This window comes from Mustela putorius, unplaced genomic scaffold (assembly GCF_011764305.1).
Source record: "Mustela putorius furo isolate JIRA1106 unplaced genomic scaffold, ASM1176430v1.1 tig00003858_pilon_pilon_pilon, whole genome shotgun sequence".
Taxonomy (NCBI): Eukaryota; Metazoa; Chordata; class Mammalia; order Carnivora; family Mustelidae; genus Mustela; species Mustela putorius.
The window spans coordinates 29,729,831-29,749,884 of record NW_025422010.1 but is presented as its reverse complement, the minus strand read 5'-3'; the positions used below and the strand labels follow the sequence as shown (position 1 = coordinate 29,749,884).

The window sequence follows — 20,054 nt, the reverse complement described above, 5'->3', positions numbered from 1 at the left end:
TGGCACATATTTTTTTTTTAAAGATTTTTATTTATTTATTTGATAGAGAGAGATCACAAGGAGGCAGAGAGGCAGGCAGAGAGAGAGGGGGAAGCAGGCTCCCCGCTGAGCAGAGAGCCCGATGTGGGGCTCGATCCCAGAACCCCGAGATCATGACCTGAGCTGGGGGCAGAGGCTTAAACCACTGAGCCACCCAGGCGCCCCACTTGGCACATATTTTTATTAAAGAACTTACAAGGGGCCCCTGGGTAGCTTAGTCGGTTAAGGATCAGACTTTTGCTTTGTGCTCAGGTCACTGTCTCAGAGTGTGGGATAGAGACACCCCCCAACCCACTGGGCTCCGCTCCTTTAGCAGGGAGTCTGCTTCTCCTCTGCCTCTGCTCCTCCCCCTGCTCACACTCTAGTACACTCACTCTTTCTCTCTCTCTCAAATAAATAAAAGGAAGAAAGAAAAAGAGAAAGAAAGGACTTATAACACTATAGTATAATTGTTTGTTGTGTCTGGATCATCACATACATTACGAGGGCTGTTTCTTGTAAAGCTTATATGTTGTCTGTAACATCAATAAATGTACAGTGAATGGTTGAATAAATAAATGAACAAATGAGTTAGACACATGATTAAAATTATTTGAGATTTTTTTTGTTTCTTATGCTCAAAAGAGAACTGCTAAATAAGAACCTGGAAAAATTTACGGTAAAAACAAAAGATGTTTACAGCTTGAGAATAACTCTGAAAATGTATTTAAAATTTCTGGGCTTCATCTTCAAACCACGTTTTAATCAGATGCCTTCTTTGGCCTGGATACTCAGATGTCACCCAAGGGGTAAAGTGCATTAAAAGGATTTATTTTCAAGGAAAATGCCTAGAAAATGCCATTTCAGACCACTGGGGACAGGGCAGAAATGGCTTAGGGATCCTGTAAGGGTCCAAGGAACTAATTTTTTTTCACGTTCAGGAGACATTAGACCTCTCTATGTAACTTAAAGGCAATGCTGTAGAAGCATAAAACCTAATAGCAAAGAAAAGTGCTCCTTGGTGCTTCTGTATGGATTAATAGTTTACATTAGGATTATTGACGATTTAACCAGAGAGAAATGAATAATGCAACTGAACGTTCCCTTTGTAAATTAGAGCCTTCGGATAACTGAATCCATTGAAACTTTGACATGATTTTTATTGAAACAGGTCATTGATGGGTCCTTTCAAGTAAAAGGGTTATCTTAGGAAATAACTTCCCACCTTTTCTTTTTTAAAAGATTTTATTGATCTATTCATATGTCAGAGAGAGAGGGAGAGAGTGCACAAGCAGGAGGAATGGCAGGCAGAGGGAGAAGCAGGTTCCCTGTGAAACAAGGAGCCCATTCCAGGACCCTGGGATTGTGACCTGTGACCTAAGCCAAAGGCAGATGCTTAACCGACTGAATCACCAAGCACTCTCTTCCCAAAGTTTCTTACTGTAATGTCAACTTGAGCAGCATTAAGCCTTTGTGACCCTAAAGTCTAGGAAGGAAATAAAAATCACGTTTTTATTGCTCCATTCAGAAATATTAGGAGTAACGAGACTTTTTGAGCCCTTGCTGTGTGCCAGGACACAGGCAGTGCCAGGTACGTTGCTAACTCCATACTATTTTACCTTATTAATTCCTCGCAGCGTCCTTTTGAGAGTTATTCCATTATTTCCATTTTACAGATGAAGAAACTAAGGCACAGAGAGGTTAAATCAATTGCCTGAGTCACAATGTTGCACAGTTATTAGGTGGCACCAAAGTCCTGTACTTAGCCCATACAGCACACAGGTTTCTCCCGAATGGGGATGTGGTCCTCTACTCTTTTCACTGTTTTCTGAGGCTAAGGGGACAAGTGGGACTAGTACAGGGCTCGTTCCTCTGAGCACTTTTCCATCAGACACTGTTTTTCTCCTTGGTCTACTAAGATTGGTCAGGAGGCTGGAGGGCATATCTTTTCCCCAGAACACTTTGCTACCCACAACTCCAATTTGGGTTGTGACCTACTGTTGGGAAATAAGGAATTTATGTAAACTACCTACTCTCCCTGCTATTCAGAGGACTACATTGTCCAGATATCTCATATATCAATTTTTTCATGAGTCTCCGTGTGATAACATTTTTAAAGGGACCACATGTTTTGTCTAATGTGACAAACATTAGACAAAAAGAAGAAAAGAAAGAAAACCAGAGTCTGGCTTTCATTTAGGTTTAGTGAGTATCTGGAACCCTTTCCCAAAAGTGCTTTCAGCACAAGTGGTTGGATCATATTTTTTTTTTTTCAGTAGCTCTCAGGTATATACAAAGAACTATATTATTATATGAATTTCATCTTTGTGGTGAATGTTAAGTGAGTAAAGAGCTCTGGAACTACCAGAGTACAGATTTGTGCCAGTTACAATGAAAATAACAAATAATCTAATTAAAAATGGGCTGAAGACATAAACACATTTCTCCAAAGAAGACATTCAGATGGCCAACAGACGCATGAAAAGATGCTTAGTATCACTCATCATCAGAGAAATCCAAATCAAAACTACAAAAGGTATCTCCTCACACCTGTCAGAATAGCTAAAATCAAACAGACAAGAAACAACAAGTACTGGTGACGATGTAGAGAAAAAGGGACCTTTGTCCACTGTTGGTGGGATTGCAAACTGGAGCAGCCACTGCGGCAAACAATACGGAGCTTCCTCAAAAAGTTAAAATTAAAACTATCCTACGATCTAGAAATCACACTACTGGGTATCTACCCCCAAAATACAAAAACATTAATTCAAATAGACACATGCACCCTTATGTTGATTGCAGCATTATCTATAATAATCAAGATATAGAAGCAGCCCGGTCCATTAATAGATGGAATGGGTAAAGATGTGTTTTTGTGATAAGCACTGGGTGAAATACTCAACTAATGAATCGTTGAACACTACATCGAATACTAAAGATGTACTATATGTTGGCTAATTGAACATAATAATAAAAAATTAAAAATAAAAAGAAGATGTGTTGGGCGCCTGGGTGGCTCAGTGAGTTAAGCCGCTGCCTTCGGCTCAGGTCATGATCTCAGGGTCCTGGGATCGAGTCCCACATCGGGCTCTCTGCTCAGCAGGGAGCCTGTTTCCCTCTCTCTCTCTCTGCCTGCCTCTCCATCTACTTGTGATTTCTCTCTGTCAAATAAATAAATAAAATCTTTAAAAAAAAAAAAAAGAAAAAAAAAAGAAGATGTGTTATACATACAATATTATACATAATGGAATATGTTGTATATATAATGGATATGTTACATATAATGGAATATTATTTAGTCATAAAAATGAGATCTTGATAATTTGCAACAACATGGCTGGAGTTAGAGAGTATAATGCTACAATAATTAAGTCAATCAGAGGAAGACAAATACCATATGATTTCGCTCGTATGTGGAATTTAAGAAACAAAACAAATGAGCCAAAGGAAAAGGAGAGTCACACAAACCAAGAAACAGATTCTTAACAATAGAGAACTGCTGGTTACCAGAGGGAAGGTGGTGGGGGAGGGGCATGGTGAAACAGGTGATGGGGATTACTCATCACTTGTTGTGGTGAGTATCAGATATTGTATGAAAGAGCTAAATCACAATCTTGTACACCTGAAACTAATATGACACTATGTTAACTATACTGCAATTAAAATAAGAACTTAATAAAAGAATAATAAAAAAAGATTATGTTTAGCAACTGAATTTTGATAATGTTTATACAATTTACAAAGTACTTTTATTAGTATGTTGTAGAAACAGTTTGTGAGGTACACAGAGTGAGCCTTTTATAGGTGAGGAAACAGATGAAGAAATCTCATTACATTATAGGACTTGACAGAGACAGCTGAGCACTCACCTTTTGAGTCCTGGCTGAAATCTCATAGCTCCCGCATTCCAGCCCTTGACTTTCCTAACCCCCCTGTGACCTAGCTCTGTGGCTGGTCTCCCGAGGAGGCGGGGAGAATCAGAGGGTAAGAGGGCTACGTAATGCCGTCATGAGTTATTGAAAATTTATGTGTGGGAAGCGTAATGGACTTCACAGCTCTGGGTTTGGTTGCTGACAGGTTCTACTTACTGACGGAGGGTTTCAGATTTTCCTGTGTCTCTGCTTCTCTCTGTCTCTTCCTTTCTGGAATTGACTTGCTACAGCAACGTATGATTCATTCACTAAATATTTACAGCTCTCTCACCCACTTGCCTGGGGAATTTTCTTCCCCGATGCCAGCCTGGCCCCGCTGGATTCTCACGGTAAATTCTGAGGGGAGGAATGATAGCTTTGGGTATATTGTTGGCAATTCAGTACTGCCTGGCTCCTTTGCTGACTTAATTGGCACTTTAATTGGGAGCAAAAATTTACGTTATTGTACACATGTTATAAGGAAGGCATTATGCAAGGTATTTGGGGTGAGCAGGAAATGAAAATGCAGTAAAACTTTCCTGAAGGGCTTTTTAGTCTAGTAAAGTCATTTCTAGGCCTAAAAATCATGTGCTGACTCATTTTTTTTCCCTCTCTGAAGCAATATAGATTATCCAGTGCTCAAAGACACAGTGCATGTGTTCATTTATTTAATAAATACTGGGTGGCTGTTATGTGATCAGGCAACATCCTGCCAATGCCAGCCGGGGGCGATGGAGCCCGAGACCGCTTATCCCCTCTCTTTTACAAATGGGAGAAATGATTTTAAAAGAAACATAAAAATAAATAATATGGTACAAGTTATATTATGCATGAGGAGGCAATAAAAAAAAAAAAAAAACCCAAGCCAAACCCCACAAAAAGAACTCAACAAGGGGCTAAGACATTGAAAAGCAGACTAGAAGAGGAAATTTTTTTTTTTTTAAAGATTTTATTTATTTATTTGGCAGAGAGAGAGAGAGAGATCACAAGTAGGCAGAGAGGCAGGCAGAGAGGGAGGGGTAGGCAGGCTCCCCACTGAGCAGATAGCTGGATGCGGGGCTCCATCCCAGGACTCTGAGATCATGACCTGAGCTGAAGGCAGAGGCTTAACCCACTGACCCACCCAGGCGCCCCAGAGAGGAGAGATCTTTAAGCAGAATGTTCAGGAAAGGTGTCTCAGAGCAGGTGACCTTTAAACTGAGACATAGTGGGGACAGGAACTCGTCTTGGGAAAAGAGGGGAGGGGAGGACATCCTGGGGAAGAGCGTAATCTAACACGAACTCAAACCAGCAAAAGCAGAAGAGAAGTTTGGCTGCATGAGCAGGAAGTCCAGGGAGCGATTACATATCGGGCATGGCCAGAGTCAAAACCTCAAACGACACAGGCCACCCCGGTCCTGCTCTCCACCTCATGCCTCTGCTCTCTGGAGTCTGTATGTTTTAAAAAGATGACTCTTGCTGCTCAGGGGAGAATGGGTTGTAAGGTATATGACTTAAACTTCAGTAATTACTTCAGAAACTTCTGTAGCAATCTGGGTGGGATAAGACAGTGGCTAGTATTAGGGAGACAGCAGCTAGATAGAAGTGGACAGACAGACGGCATTTCATTTTGGGGGAGGGTGTGGTAAAGCCAGTAGGATTTACCAACAGGAAGTGAGAGAAAGGAAGGAGTAAAACACGATTCTGAGTTTTTGAATTTGAGTACTGGATGTCATTTGTGAAGATGGAGGATTATATGTGGGAAGATTTGCAGAGGGATGGTTTGGGGAGGGAAAGTCAGGAGCTCTGTTTTGTCCATGTGACGTCTGAGCTGCCCGAGAAGCACTCAGATGGAGGTATCAAGGGCCCTGTGGTCCGTGGGAGTGTGAAGCCCAGAAGAGCAGCTTGGTGACAAAGTACACTTTTAGGGTCCTCGGCATGCCACCATGAGTGTGGTGAGAGATAGGGTCCATGGCAGGGTCCTAAGAAACATCTGCGAGAAGGTTGAGAGTGGATTGAGAAGGGGCGGTGAGGAAGTGGGGAGACCAGGAGAAGGCCACAATGCGGATGCCAAGAAAGTGTGTGGTCTCGTGGAGTCGGGGATGGACTTGGTCAAAAGCTCCCAGAAGGGAAGGGCAATAAATATGGGGACAAAATCGTGGGCTTTGACAACTAAGTCTAGCAGTTGAACGTGGACTCGAATCTTGCAATGCTGAAAGGCACAAACAAGTTCACAGCTAGAAGGGACAATACTCTCTTGTGGGGCTGTGATCCTCTGGAACCACTTCCAAAACACATTAACGTTTATTACTGCTTTTCCCGCAATGTCTCTATGTGGGGTGGCAGGGCAAAAACCGTTATTACCATTTCACAGATAAAGAAGTCGAGGTTTAGTGTGGCAAAATTTTATAGCTGTGCGCCCCCAAATTCCTGCTGTCCCAGGCTGGACCGTGCTTCTCAGTCTCTGGTTCCTGTCCTTGCCGGCTCCACGGCCATCTGTCTTGTTCTCGACATTGGATTAGAGCAGAAGTGAGGATGCGTCCCTTTCCCGCCAGACTCTGACAGAGCGGGTGGGATTTTCCCATATTCTCTTTTCCTTTCCAAGAGCAAGAAGCAGAGGACTTTGATGCCCTCATGGATGGAAGGATTTGAAAGCTGGAAGAGTTGGGATCTCTGAATCACCGTGGGAGGGAAGGCTGCCTGCTCCCGAGGAATGCCGATACCGAACTGTGACGAGCAAGTAGCAATATTTTATTAACAGTGAAATTTTGGTGTTTGTTCTACAGCTAGTCTTATCTTAACTAATGGATCTGGGAATATTAAGTGTCTTGTAGAACCTCCCATAGTAAGTTGTGGTGACGTCATCACCAGAACCTAGATAACCCCTTGTTAAATCTGCTGACGGTCTCCACTGCCCGGGGTACCCCGGGATGTAGGGACAGAAGATGCTCTGTATAGGAAACTCTAAACTGGGGAAGTGGATAGTTGCACCAAAGGCTCATCTGAAAAACAATGTTTCAGATTTTTGAAATAGATGAAATGAAGGGACCCATCCTGGGATCCTTCTCCATCTGTGATGTAATACAAAATAGCCTCTATTAGCTGCTTAATGTCGTGGTTTTTGTGGTCTGAAACTGAAATGCACTCCTAAGAGTAAGCCACCAACAATGTGCATAACGTTTTATCCCAGATGGCTCTGTCCTTTGCCAATTTTTTGTGGAAGTCAACAGCTTGTCTGGGAGAATGCCTAAATACCCTTCCCAGGTCAAAGTTCTCCTCCCGTAACAGCACACTCATGTGTTTTGCTCTAAGAAGAGAACAGCACGGTAAGGAGAGAATCATTCTAGACTAAAGTATAATTAGTCTTTTTTATAAAAAAGGGGAAAAATCCCCATTCTAACAAAAGTATTCAATTTCATTATCCAAGGGATGATGATCCTCATTCATGGATAATGATCAAGAATTTCTTGTTACCAGGTTTGGGGTTAGTACTATTTCTGACGTTTTCTTCTGAAACAATTGCCAGTCTTTGGAGGAAATGATACCAAAAACTTCCACGAGTGGCTCGCCATTTTGAAAAACAGTTTCCCCGTTCACTAGTCTCTGTCCGGAACAGCAGTTTCCTGCTCTCCCTTGCACCCAGCAGAGAACCGTTGCTGTCTTGAACTGGGTACCAGGAAAAGAAGTTGGAGATTTTCCTTTCAACTCGAACTAATTTGTCATGGGTTTTCTGTGGTAGATTTGGTGCCTTGGGGGATATCCTAACAGAAGAGGGAGTGGGTTGGTGCACAGCGTGCAGCAGAAGAGTAAATGTGGTGTCCTGGGGCAACTTCGAGAAATGTCCTGCCCAGTCCTATAGAGACACATGCTAGTAGTTTCTCCTCCATGCCTCATTCCTCTGCGGTTATGGCTTCTTTTAAGTGCAATGCTGCCTCTTCTCTTCGTGGTATGAGGCAGTTTTCCCTTTGCATGAAGAGGGGTCATGGGCAATGGGCAGTCTATAAGCCACTCCTCCCTCCCCGAGCGATGGGGAGACTGAGGCAGAGCCTCTTGGGTCTTGGGTGTGCGGGGGGTGTGTCTCTGAGGTTAGAAATGGAAGCATGGAGTATGGGGAGTTTGTTGGAACAGAAGTTCCCACATCAGAGAGGGTCTAAGCAAGCTGAGGTCCCAAAACCTGAAAAGAGTCAGAATGAAACGGAGATCAAAGATGGGCACTGAAGTTAAATGTGTGGAGTCAAGTACTCATGAAAGAGGGATGAAAATGGATGATCCATTTCGACCCCAAGCTTTCTAGTTGGGTTCTTCTTTCCAACTTGTCTTTTGGCTCAGGAGGAAGACCCTAAGAGCAAAGCATTGCCTGGTGGGCACGGAGACTGCCCCCTCAGCGGTAAGGGCTGCCCTGAGCCAGCAAGACCCCGCCCATGCTGGAGTCTAAGGCCTTGATGGATCTGACCTTCACTGCCCAACTGTGCGGACCCACCCACCTTTGCCCCACCCCCCCATCCCCCTCCTTATATAGACCTGGAAGCATTTTGGACCCTTCCAGTTAAGTCTTTGAGACACTAGCCCCTGTTTTCCCGTGTCAGCTCCCCTGAAAGAAGTTCCTTTCTTGTCTCACCACACTCGTCTCTCTGCCTTTGGATTCTGTCAGCGGGGAGCCGGCCCAGCCTGGTCTGTCTGCGCCCCTGCGCCCCAGCTACACTCAGAAGGAAAAATCGATATAAACAGAGTAGGACCCAGATCTAAGCCACTGCTTAATTACCAAAATTTGCTCTTGCTTATTATTTTTGAATGATAGTTCCTTAAAATAATTTCTTAGAGTTCCTAATTCTCTTTAAACCTTTCTAGTCTTAAATTACTTTTAGTGTGTGTGTGTGTGTGTGTGTGTGTGTGTGTGTGTATGTGTGTTGTGTAGATATATCTCCGTATGGGGAGATCTTTCAGGGTTCCCGTATGAGACTCCAAAAAGCATTCTCTCTGCTGCGAAAGGGGCCAGGATTTGCTCTGATGTCCTTGCTTCCTTCCCTGGGCAGTGGGATCACTCTGGGCAGCTGGAAAGCAAAGCACTGAGGCGTTGGGAATGTGCATCCAGCTGGTAGCCGAACTGAAATTCCGATCAAAGGCATGCTTGCTGCTGTTGAAGAAGCCCCAGGAAACGGGTGGAGGAAGGTCTGCAACAGAGAGATTATAAAACCCTAGGTGAGGTAGCACTAGAGATTTTGAGATTAAGATTTGAGATTCTTTTGCTAGAGGTGGTATCCAGGAAAGATATGCAATGAAAAGATCAAAGTTGTTGTTGTTGTTTTTAATCAGTTTAATTCTCTTATCTCTGGATGGCTACCAAGAGGAATAAAAAATTGTTTTCTTTAACTTAAGGAGGAAAAAAAAAACCCACAACAAAACCTCTAGCAGTTACTTCCAATAGTTTGCCTAAAAAAGCTCATTAACCAATGGTACCTGACATCCCAGAGCACAAGCAGAGGCTGACTTCAAAGCTCAGGGTTACGGACAGCTTGGGCTCACAGGCAAGTGGGGGATGGGGGAAAGGGAGGGGACTTGAAGGGGTTTCTGAAGAGAATTTCTAAGAAAAGAAAGAAAGATAATAGGAAACTGCTGGAGGGACAGGATCAAATCCAAGTGCCCGGGAGGGAAGCTGGCAAAGTTTGTCTCCAAGCCAACCACCTGCCCCTCCCTTGGTTGTTGAAACTATTCATAGTCAAGCTTAATTCAATTTTACTAGGATTTAGGTTACTGGTGGGGGGCCGCTGGGGGGGTTAGTTGTATAGGGGTCTAATTTTACTTTTTGGAGTGACCATTATCAATACAATAAACACAAATAACAGAAAAGGTCTGTGAGAACAATTGTGGAAGAGACACAAGTTGACTCTCTAGGGTATTTTTTTCTCCTCAAAATGATACTTAAATGATATTCCTAGTATCTCTTCAGTGAATGCTGTTTTCCTCAAGATTATCCTTTATTCAGTGCTTGAATTTATATTTCCTTTAGTAAATACAACACTTACAGTAACAGAAGTGAAAAAAAAATCGGTTGAGTCTGAAAGAACATGTTTAGGAAAAGAAGACCCCCCCCCTTTTTTTTAAATAAGATTTTATTTATTTGAAAGTCTCAGAGAGAGGGGCAGGCTCCCCACTGAGCAGGGAGATCTGAGTGGGGCTTGATGCTAGGACCCTGAGATCAGGACCTGAGCCTAAGGCAGATCCTTAACCAATAAGCCACCCAGGTACCCCACAAAAGAACCCTAATAAAAAAGAAAGTAATGGTCTCATCAGTTCCTTCCTTCTTCAGATTATTGATGTGACTGTCTGAGTCTTGTATTCTCCCCCTTCCCTGTTAGTTAGAGACCACCCCTGAGGAAGATGGTGTTGACTCCTTAGTTTTCTAGTCCCAAAGATGCATTCAATCTGCATCACCAGTGATGACAAGTCTAGCAAACAGATTTTTTTTCTTTCATCTTCTCCTGTATTTTGTTCTGAAAAATGGAGTTTTAGCCAATGTGAAGTTTATCTACAGGTGATTACTTACCACAGCCCAGGCCTTTGAACAGAGTAAACCTGAGGAATCCTTATGGCTGTGGTTTGGAGCTTGCTGTTTCCCTTCATTCAGAAAGTCCTGACTGAGGAACAAGAGGGTACACAGAAGAATTTGGCTTTCAATGAAGCTTCTGGTCTGTAGTTCATTGGATGCATGGAGAAACTTTAGCTTTTATTTAATTCTACCAGACCCAGAGTTTCGTTTGAGTGCACACAAAAAAGTAGAGAATGTATTGGCCAAGAATAAATGTCTTCTAATAATATCAGCTTCTGTTTCCTGTTGGGCTTCAGGCTTCATGTAGGAATATTCAGAACTTCTGATAGTAAATGATTTCCATAATGAAATCCTTCATTTAAGGATGTGGTAAACTGGCTTTTAGTTTGCAGCGTACTTTTTTTTTTTAATTTCAATACATATGATTCTTTGCATTTGTGAAATAAATTATGATGATTCTACCACAAATGCTGAATGAGGTAGTAGAATTATAAACAATACCTTCTCTCTCTCTCTCTTTTTTTTTAGATTTTACTTATTTATCTGCGAGAGAGAGACAGAGAAAGTGTGATAGAGGGGAGGGTCAGAGGGAGAAACAGGTTCCCCACTGAGCAAGGAGCCCCAGCTGCTGGATTCCAGAGGGGTTGGGGGGAGGTAGGATTTGATCCTGTGACTCAGGGATCATGACCTGAGCCTGAGGAAGGCGCTTAATCCGCTGAGCCACCCAGGCACCCAAATGATGCCTTCTTTAGAGTGCATCTAGCTTCTTTAGAGCTGGTAAAATTTGAGTTGGAAGTAGGTTAATATGAAAAGGGACAAATAAATATATTTCACTGAAGCTAGCTATGGACGTCTGTAAAATTGCTTAGAACGGTGTGGTTGCTAAGCATCATATTAATTTTTGTTAGTTTTCCTTCCTTAGTTTGCCTGAAATTATTATTTCTTAGACTTTTTAAAAATAATTTTTTATTTTTTTATTAACATATGATGAATTATTAGCCCCAGGGGTACAGGTCTGTGAATCGCCAGGTTTACACACTTCACAGCATTCACCATAGCACACACCCTCCCCAATGTCCATAACTCAGCCACCCTCTCCCTACCGCCCCTTATTTCTTATACTTTACATGTTAGACTATTTTATCAAGTTTGCTGAGGCTGGTTAGTGCAAGTAAGAGAGAAAGCAACATTTTCCCAGTATAAATAAGTAGGTGAAGAAATAAGCAAATAAGTAAAAAAAGTGAGTGAGTGAGAGCGCCTGGGGGGCTGAGTTGGTTGAGGGTGTCTGCCTTCGGCTTGCAGCTCAGGGATTATGATCCCAGGGTCCTGGGGATCCAGTCCGGGTGCAGATCCCTGCTCAGCAGGGAGCCTGCTTCTCCCTCTCCCTACTCCCTGCTCATGTTCTCTTTCCCAATCTTTCTCTCTCAAATAAATGAATAAAATCTTAAAAAAAAAAAAAAAGGGACTGAGTGAATAAACACATGAATAAATAAATAGAAGTTATATTGAGAATGACCTCTTTAGATAATTCTTGGAGTGATTCGACTCTCATACTCTGAATGGGTAAGGAGCCCTCGTCCGACACAACGCAGCTGTTTTTTTTTTTTTTTTTTTTTAAAGATTTTATTTATTTATTTGACAGAGAGAAATTACAAGTAGATGGAGAGGCAGGCAGAGAGAGAGAGAGAGAAGCAGGCTCCCTGCTGAGCAGAGAACCCGATGCGGGACTCGATCCCAGGACCCTGAGATCATGACCTGAGCCGAAGGTAGCTGCTTAACCCGCTGAGCCACCCAGGCGCCCACAACGCAGCTGTTTGAACTTGAAGAAATGTGCTCTTCCCTAAGCCTCAACAAACAGTATATCATATATCCAGCTCCACTAAGTGGTTTACAAATGTATTTTTTCTCTTTCCTGTTGCTCTTATAGCCCACACGGCTTAAGAGGTCATTAGAGAAGTTACAAGGAGTTAGGGCTTGGATCACAATCCTGCCGCCTGGATAGATAGCATAGCTGTTAGGAAATGTCCTTGTTTTTCCAAGACTCCATTTTCTCATCTATAAAATGGAGATGATGATAAACCCCTCGTCAGAATGGTCCTGATGATCAAGCCTGACAACGGTGATTCAGGAGGACCTTGAAAGGCAAAGAGTTATAGGAGGCACCGTTGGGGGCTGTAACCGTCCCTTTTTTTTCCGCAAAGACAAAATGTGAAGGCGCGACTTTTGGCATTAAGTCCACTAGGTTACTTTTGTTACGGATTTGGAGGTCATGGAAACCTGGTAGTGAATGCCACTTTATGCTTAGCTCATTTCTCTCTCTCTCTTTTTAAAAAATTTTATTTATGTATTTGAGAGAGAGAGAGCACGGGAGGGGGGGAGGTCGGAGGGAGAAGCAGACACCCTGCGGAGCTGGAGCCTGATGCGGGACTTGATCACGGGACTCGAGGATTGTGACCTGAGCCGAAGGCATATGCTTAACCGGCTGAGCCACCCAGGCATCCCTGACATCATTTTTCTTAAAGATGTACTAAGCTGATCAAAGCAAATGATTAGAAGGAGAATTATGTTATAGAAATAACAATTAAGATAATAGTGCACAACTTGGAATCCAATTCTCCCCCTTGGGGTTAAAAGCCAGCGAAAAACAAAACATAGAAAACCTCTTGTGAGAGGATAAGGAAGAGTAAGGAATATGGACCCCAGTGTTTAAATGCTTCTACAACGGAGCCGTGAAACCCTGGTGTGGAAGCTTAACAAAGGCAGGGAGGTGACGGACATGACCAGACGGGGTTCTCACTGGGGTGACCCACGTGTCCGCACTTAGGTACTTACCTGTGTAAACATCTGAAATATTTACTCGGCCCTGTAAGAGAATTTGAGGACTGTTTTAACTGTTAGGTGAGAAGGAGAGCGGAAAGGCCACCGGTTCCATCCACTTATATCAACTGTGGTTCAGCCTAGGAGACAGAGAAATAACTGATTAACACCAATTAGAGAAAACGAACCCTCCGATGAACTAATGAAATGGGTCAATCCTCCACTTCCCCCAGTGGCTCCCTTGGAGGACAGTCTTGCAGAACGCCCAATTTAAGCTACTGTTTCCCAACCATTAGAAAACCCAAGCGCCTCCCTCATCAGACTACCCTGGGCTTGGCCTGCCCATTCCCAGTTTTCTACGCCACTCCTCTGTAGTTGCAATAAACAAGGATTTCCAGAGCAACCAGCCAGGAGGGGAGAGATGGCTTGTTTTCAAACCCAAAAAGGACACTCACCGTGCTTGTGGAGGGAACTGGGGTTGGGTGCGGCGAGGGAGCCTATGCTCAGAGGTCCAGGATCTGGCACAGAAACACTGTGACCATTGTCTTTAGAGGCAACAAAAGGGGTTGTTGAAAAAGCAAGCTTTAATATAAAGCCAAAAATCTGTGCTTGTCATTTTGTGTGTATTTGGCATTCAAGCATGGCAGTCATTCTCAGCTCTCGCTGCTGGTTATATTTAAAGGAAGGCCCGTCGCCACGGAACGGGAGCCAGCTTCCAGTATCTCACTCTTAAAAAAACAAAACAAAACCAAAATCCCACTATCGTTTCCACTCCTATGTCCTTTGAGTTCCTATCTGAACCTTCGGGGCTGGTGAGTGACAGGTCAGTGGGCTCCGCACACCAGAGCCTGCTAACCCTTCTGGACAGTTCTTTGATAACTAGATACACATTTGTGTGTGCTTGGAGAAGGGGGATGCATTCCTTTGCCATTAGGTCAGATTTTCCTGTGCGCACACACACACACACACACACACACACACACACTCTCTTTGTGGTTCTAGTTGGGTAGTTCTTGTCAATTGGCAGGAGGAGGGGACTGTAATCATTGTGTCCTTTGTTCCAGCGTCCTGGTTAACAGTGACATTGGGCCTCTGGCTTACGGGAAACCAAGTTAACCTAATCTTGAACATCAGAGGAACTTGGTGGAATTAGGGTTATGTAACTGCTGGGCAGAATGGGAGCTGGCAGGCAGGTGATGGAGGGGTGTGGGTAACTCGCCAAGAGGCAACGGTCACTTCTCTGTTAATCGGTGCTTGCAGAACAGACTCATTTTTCCTGTGGTGATCCATTTAAGAACAGCCTCGTTCGTTCAAGTGAACCAATGTCGCTGACTTCGTAGAACAGGGGAAGGGAACGGATGACAGAAAATTCTCTGAATGTAAAAATGAACTCAGATCAACCTTACATGCCAATGGTGAATCGCAGTTTTTCACAGTGTGTTTCATTCATATTACTTTGGATGACTATATAGCTATATTTATAGTTTATCAATTACTTTATTTGATCATCACAATAAATCTGTAAAGAATGAAAATAGGCACCTGCACTCTCCATGTTGAGGAGAAGTTAAGGGATTAGCCCGGGGCCCAAGAAGCTGGCCTGCCAACCAGATCCCCTGATTAGGAACGCCGCCTTCTTTTTCCATGTAACAGCTGACTTCACGGAATATTGACCCGTAGCCAAAACTTAATGATTCAAGAGTTAAAATACAATAAGATGATAAAATGTCGTCCTTTGAAATATCCTCAAGGTACATTCTGATTCAGCAACTCACCCAAGTTCTGACCAGAAAAAGAACAAATGCTGGGGACTGTCATTGCTGCTTCCTGTGGGCGCAACAAGGAGCGCCCTGTCCCCCCCTCATTCAGACCCCTTATTCTGGCTGTTAAAACCTGATTTTCAGGGACACCTGGATGGTTTAGCCAGTTAAGGTCTGTCTTCAGCTCAGGTCATGATCCCAGGGTCCTGGAATTGAGTCCCGAATGGGGCTCCTTGCTCAGCAGGGAGCCTGCTTCTCCCTTTGTCTGCTCCTTCCCCTGCTTGTGTTCCCCCTCTGACAAGTAAATAAATAAAATCTTTAGAAAACAAACAAACCAACCAACCTGATTTTCACTTGACCTCAGTGGAGCCCTTCACTTAATTCTGTCTTGAATAAATCTAGGGTGTCTTATCCCTCAAACCTTACATTTGAAGATGACCCAAATGATGTCATCTCCTTTCATCCATGTTGAAAATGTTCACCATAATGGATCATCTCAGGCTAAGTGCTATTGGAGTTCCTGGCCTAGGGAACCTACTCAAAATCCTTCCTTCCTTCCTTTCTTTCTCTTTCTTCTCTCTCTCTCTTTCTTTCTTCCTTTCTTTCTTAGATTTTATTTATTTGTCAGAGACAGGGAGAGAGAGAGAGAGAGACAAAGAGAGAGAGAGAGATTGCACAAGCAGGGGGAGCTACAGGCAGGGAGAGAAGCAGGCTCTCTGCTTGCAGGACTCAATCCCAAGACCCTGGGACCATGACCTGAGCTGAAGGCAGCCGCTTAACTGACTGAGTCACCCAAGTGTCCCTCAAAATTCTTTCTTAACCAAATTTCAGAAGACCCAATGAAAGCTGAAGGATGTAACTATAGGATCTTATGATACCCCAATCAGTCAACCAGATGGTTAAAGCATAGCTATTCTGTGAATAACAGTCTTGATCTATAAAGGAAAAGCCTAGTGACTCCTTATATCTTGAAGAAATTAGTTATTCATTAAGTATTCATTCATGGTGAACGACATGACTGGATTATTTCTTTTTGGGGTTTTATTTTCCCAAACACCTTTATAAACTGATATTTTGTAGAATATTGAATATAAATGTTTAAGAGACTCAGTAAAACTCTGGTTCTGAGCACTTCCTGTTTCCAAAATTGTGTTTGTTTTCCAGTGAGAATGCATGGTTATCCATTTTCAAACTCTGGTTTGCGTGGATTTTAAACAAGTCTCCCCTGGAGGTAGGAGTGCCAGGGCAAGAATTAACCAGATTGTAATCTTTGCGCCTGGCAGTCTGACATCACTTGTAAGCGCTGCCAAAATTCCTTTGGAAGCAGATGTTCCTAGAGGGGGAAACGGGAATCATTTAACCTCATATTTGTTGGTTAAAAGCTGATTCATGGGAAATACAAGAACTTAGGTTACGATTCCAAACAATTCACTAGAGATATACCTTTTCAGAGAGAAAAAACATGGTTACTTTTTTAAAAACATTTTTTCCTCTCTCCCAGAATTACTCATGTTTTACATGTCATACTTTCCCACCTACTCAGTGTCAGGGAGGGCTTCTCATGCATTTGTCCCCTTCCCATTGCAATAGCTTCCGTGTCAGCACGTAGGTAATTTATAGATTTTAGTAATTTTCCAATTGCTAGTCTAGCACCCAAATATTCACTCCAGAGGGTGCCCGAGTGGCTCATTTGGTGAAATGACAGACTCTTGATTTTGGCCCAGGTCATGATCTCAGGGTTGTGGGATTGAGCCCCAGGTGGGACTCTGCCCTCAGCGTGGAGCCTGCATAAGATTCTCTCCCTCTCCATCTCCGTCAGCCCCTCCCCGCCCACTCACATTCTGCAAACACACAGGGGTGAACTCTCTCTCCCAAAGAAAACAAAAACAAAATAAAAACTTCAAGACCTCTTTCTTATATTTGTATATTGTCTCTTTAAGGAAAAAAGAAAGTGGTCCACAGGACCAAGTTTGTTGATAACTTACTAGCAAGGAATATAGCGGGGTCCATGGCAACACTGAGTATAATGGCCTTTGGTTACTACCATGAGTGAGTGTGTATTGATACATGTATCAGGTGAATATTACCTCTCATTAAAAAGAAAAATCAAGATTTTTAATGGTTTTTTTTTTTTTTTTTTTTTTTTTGCTTTCAAGGAACACATGCAATTTGGAACATAAAGCTGAGTGAAACTGATGGAAGACTAATTTGTACTTGTCTAAAGCTCCAGCCAGTTACGATTTATGTTTTGGCAGTTCCTATTTCTTCATTGGCAGTTACCATTAAGCTGAATGAGTAATCAACTACTGGTAGGGATGTAAGTTCATCCAGAGGTGAACTCTTTAGGCAACTGCTGAAGCGTCTTACCCAGGAAGTCTTGGGGACCTTTTGTGTAATTTGTGGTGTGTTCTGTAGTTTTTCTGCGTTATTAGAATTTGCTTGTTATGTATTTCAAAACTTGAAATATGTTAGAACAACTTTCCTCCAGAAATTGCAGGATAGGGGAATTCTATAATGCCATATATAAATCTCACTAAATGTTAGTAGCTATTCCAGAAATATCAAGCTAGTACTCCATTTTTTTTAAACTTGAGAACACAAGTCAGCATGTATCTGATTTAATAAATGGAAAGATCTCTATAGATGCTCCCTCTTTAGAGTTCAAGCTTATATGTTTATTTCCAGAGTCTGTTCCAACACCCCATTGATGTTACGATGGAAAGAATGAGCACTGGGTAGAAGAACAAAATGCAGAAAACAGGGCCGAGACTTACCTCCTCTCTCTGAGTCCGTGTCTGAAAAAATTGATTTGCTCTTAGATGAACCAAATAATGCCCTCTCTTCAAAGAGGGCAAGTTACTGCCTGCTCAAAATTTCTGAGGTAGCTTCAAGAATAAATTGATTAACATAGTCAATCACAGTTGTTTTTTAAAGCTTAATATCAGTTATGCCAAAATTCAGGATCACAGGCTCTTTTCAGCATCCCTTGAGTTTTTCTTTAAAGATCTTTCTTTCTTTCTTTCTTTTTTAAAAAATTTATTCATTTGACACTGGGGGGAGGGGGGAGGGGGGTTGGGAGAAGGGGGTTGGGGTTATGGACATTGGGGAGGGTATGTGCTTTGGTGAGTGCTGTGAAGTGTGTAAACCTGGCAATTCACAGACCTGTACCCCTGGGGATAAAAATATATGTTTATAAAAAATAAAAAATAAAAAAATAAAAAAAAATTTATTCATTTGACAGACAGCGATCACAAGCAGGCAGAGAGGCAGGCAGAAAGAGGGCAAAGCAGGCTCCCCCCTGAGTAGAGATCCCGCTGCTACAGGGCTCCATCCCGGAATATGACCTGAGCCGAAGGCAGAGGCTTTAACCCACTGAGCCACCCAGGCACCCCAGCAATCCCTTGAGTTTTGAAAACTCTCTTTAACATCAAGATATTTAAATGATCCTTATCTACAGGTCATCTCATTTTTAGAAATCCAAAAGTGAACCCACAGATCATTTCAGATACCCTAAGGGAATCCTGGCAGGACATAAGAATTAAACCTTTGATTACAAAGATACACCCATTGTAGAATAAGCATTTTCTGTCTTCCAAATACCCAGCTCTAGAATATTCTCTTACTTGGTTTACGATGCAGAATTTGCCTGAGATTTGCTGCTTGCCTGAGTGCCCGAGTATCTTCTTACTTGCTGTCTTGGGCGACCAGTTGCTCTGATTTGACTGGGACTGAGGCATTTCTCAGGACTCCGGACTTTTTGTGCTAAAACTGGGTCAGTCTCAGGCAAATTGCTGAATCACTTTCTGAGCCAAGTCCTGGCTGCGTTATCAGGTATCTTTACAGCCTGGAGGTCAGTGTACAAATCAGCATCCCCACATCTGAGAAAAAGCAACATTACTGCATAGTTCTCAGCACATGGCGGGGTCTCCTCAACCTCCCCATTCTAGTGCTTACCAGGGTCCATTCCAAATAGATTTTCATCTCTTCCAAAGCTTCCATTCAAAATTCTGGCTCTGACTATTGACATTTCCAAGAGTGGCCTGAGGAATGATGCATCCTCCGTATTTTCTTTATTTCTTCTATATTTATTGCTCAAGCACTTTGCACCAGGCATCGGGTTAAATGACGTCAATGAGGCAGACCCTGCTCACCACAGGCATAGCGTCTGGTAAAGCAAATATGGAAACCAGCAATTATTTACAAAGCTTTGTCCCTTGGTCAGGTCCAGCCAAGAAAAAGCTATCATCCTGGAATAAATTCTGTTAGCTTAACACTCCTCACTGTTACAGATTTGCAATTTAGCATTATGCTAATTGGTCATATGAAGAATGACTTTGTGCTTTTCTTTTTAAGAAAAAAAAAAAAAAAAGCGAAGACGGTCTCTTACACCATGCAGTCTTCACAATGGCTGAAAAAACATGTCTGTGCCCTTGAACAAGGGTGCTTGTTTGTGGTGGACAGTGGGAGTTGGAAGCAGTTTTTAGTACCTCTTCTCAGCCTTGTAGGTTTTCTGGTAACATTATACTGTTCCTATCATCTAATTAAAATATTTGGATCTCTTTCTATCAAGGAGGATTCTTGGCTGTCTTTGTAATAGAGGGGAAATACTTCTCTTTTCTCATATACTAACCCTCCCAAGGGAGCATTTTTTAAAAGACTATAAAGTATTTTGGTTTTCAGAGGACCATTGTTCCCAAATTGGCTGTGAACCAGGGAAACGTTTCTTGCCCTAAGCTGCTTCAGTGTTCCTACCACCGGACCTGCCCCATTACTCCTGACTTTTGCAATGAAGTCTTAGGGAAATATTTGTAGCGGGGGTGGGGGGATGGGTGGTGTTGGTTTTTGGTCTATTTCACAGCCTTACTTCAGAATCTGACATCTTAGAAAAATTTGGTACTCAAAATTCTCTTTTTACCTTTACCTACCCTCCCAGTTTTCCCTTACTACCTTAAATAATGTGTAAAACAAAAAGTCTTCAGGTTTAATATATGTTGCTAGGGCAACCAGGGAGAACCACACAGG

At 42.7% G+C, this 20,054-nt stretch overlaps 1 long non-coding RNA gene across 2 annotated transcripts; it reads right to left on the bottom strand.

Moving 5' to 3' along the window:
• Nucleotides 1-5,388: 5,388 nt before the first annotated feature.
• LOC101673945 lies at nt 5,389-15,218 on the bottom strand. 2 transcript variants are annotated; one of them, XR_001179352.2, is made up of 3 exons: nt 13,728-15,218; nt 13,288-13,412; nt 5,389-9,079 (listed from the first exon to the last, which is right to left on the bottom strand). It is a non-coding gene; the product is annotated as an uncharacterized LOC101673945 (long non-coding RNA). The 2 variants fall into 2 exon arrangements; XR_006602093.1 differs by lacking the exon at nt 5,389-9,079 and adding an exon at nt 10,394-10,543.
• Nucleotides 15,219-20,054: the final 4,836 nt, after the last annotated feature.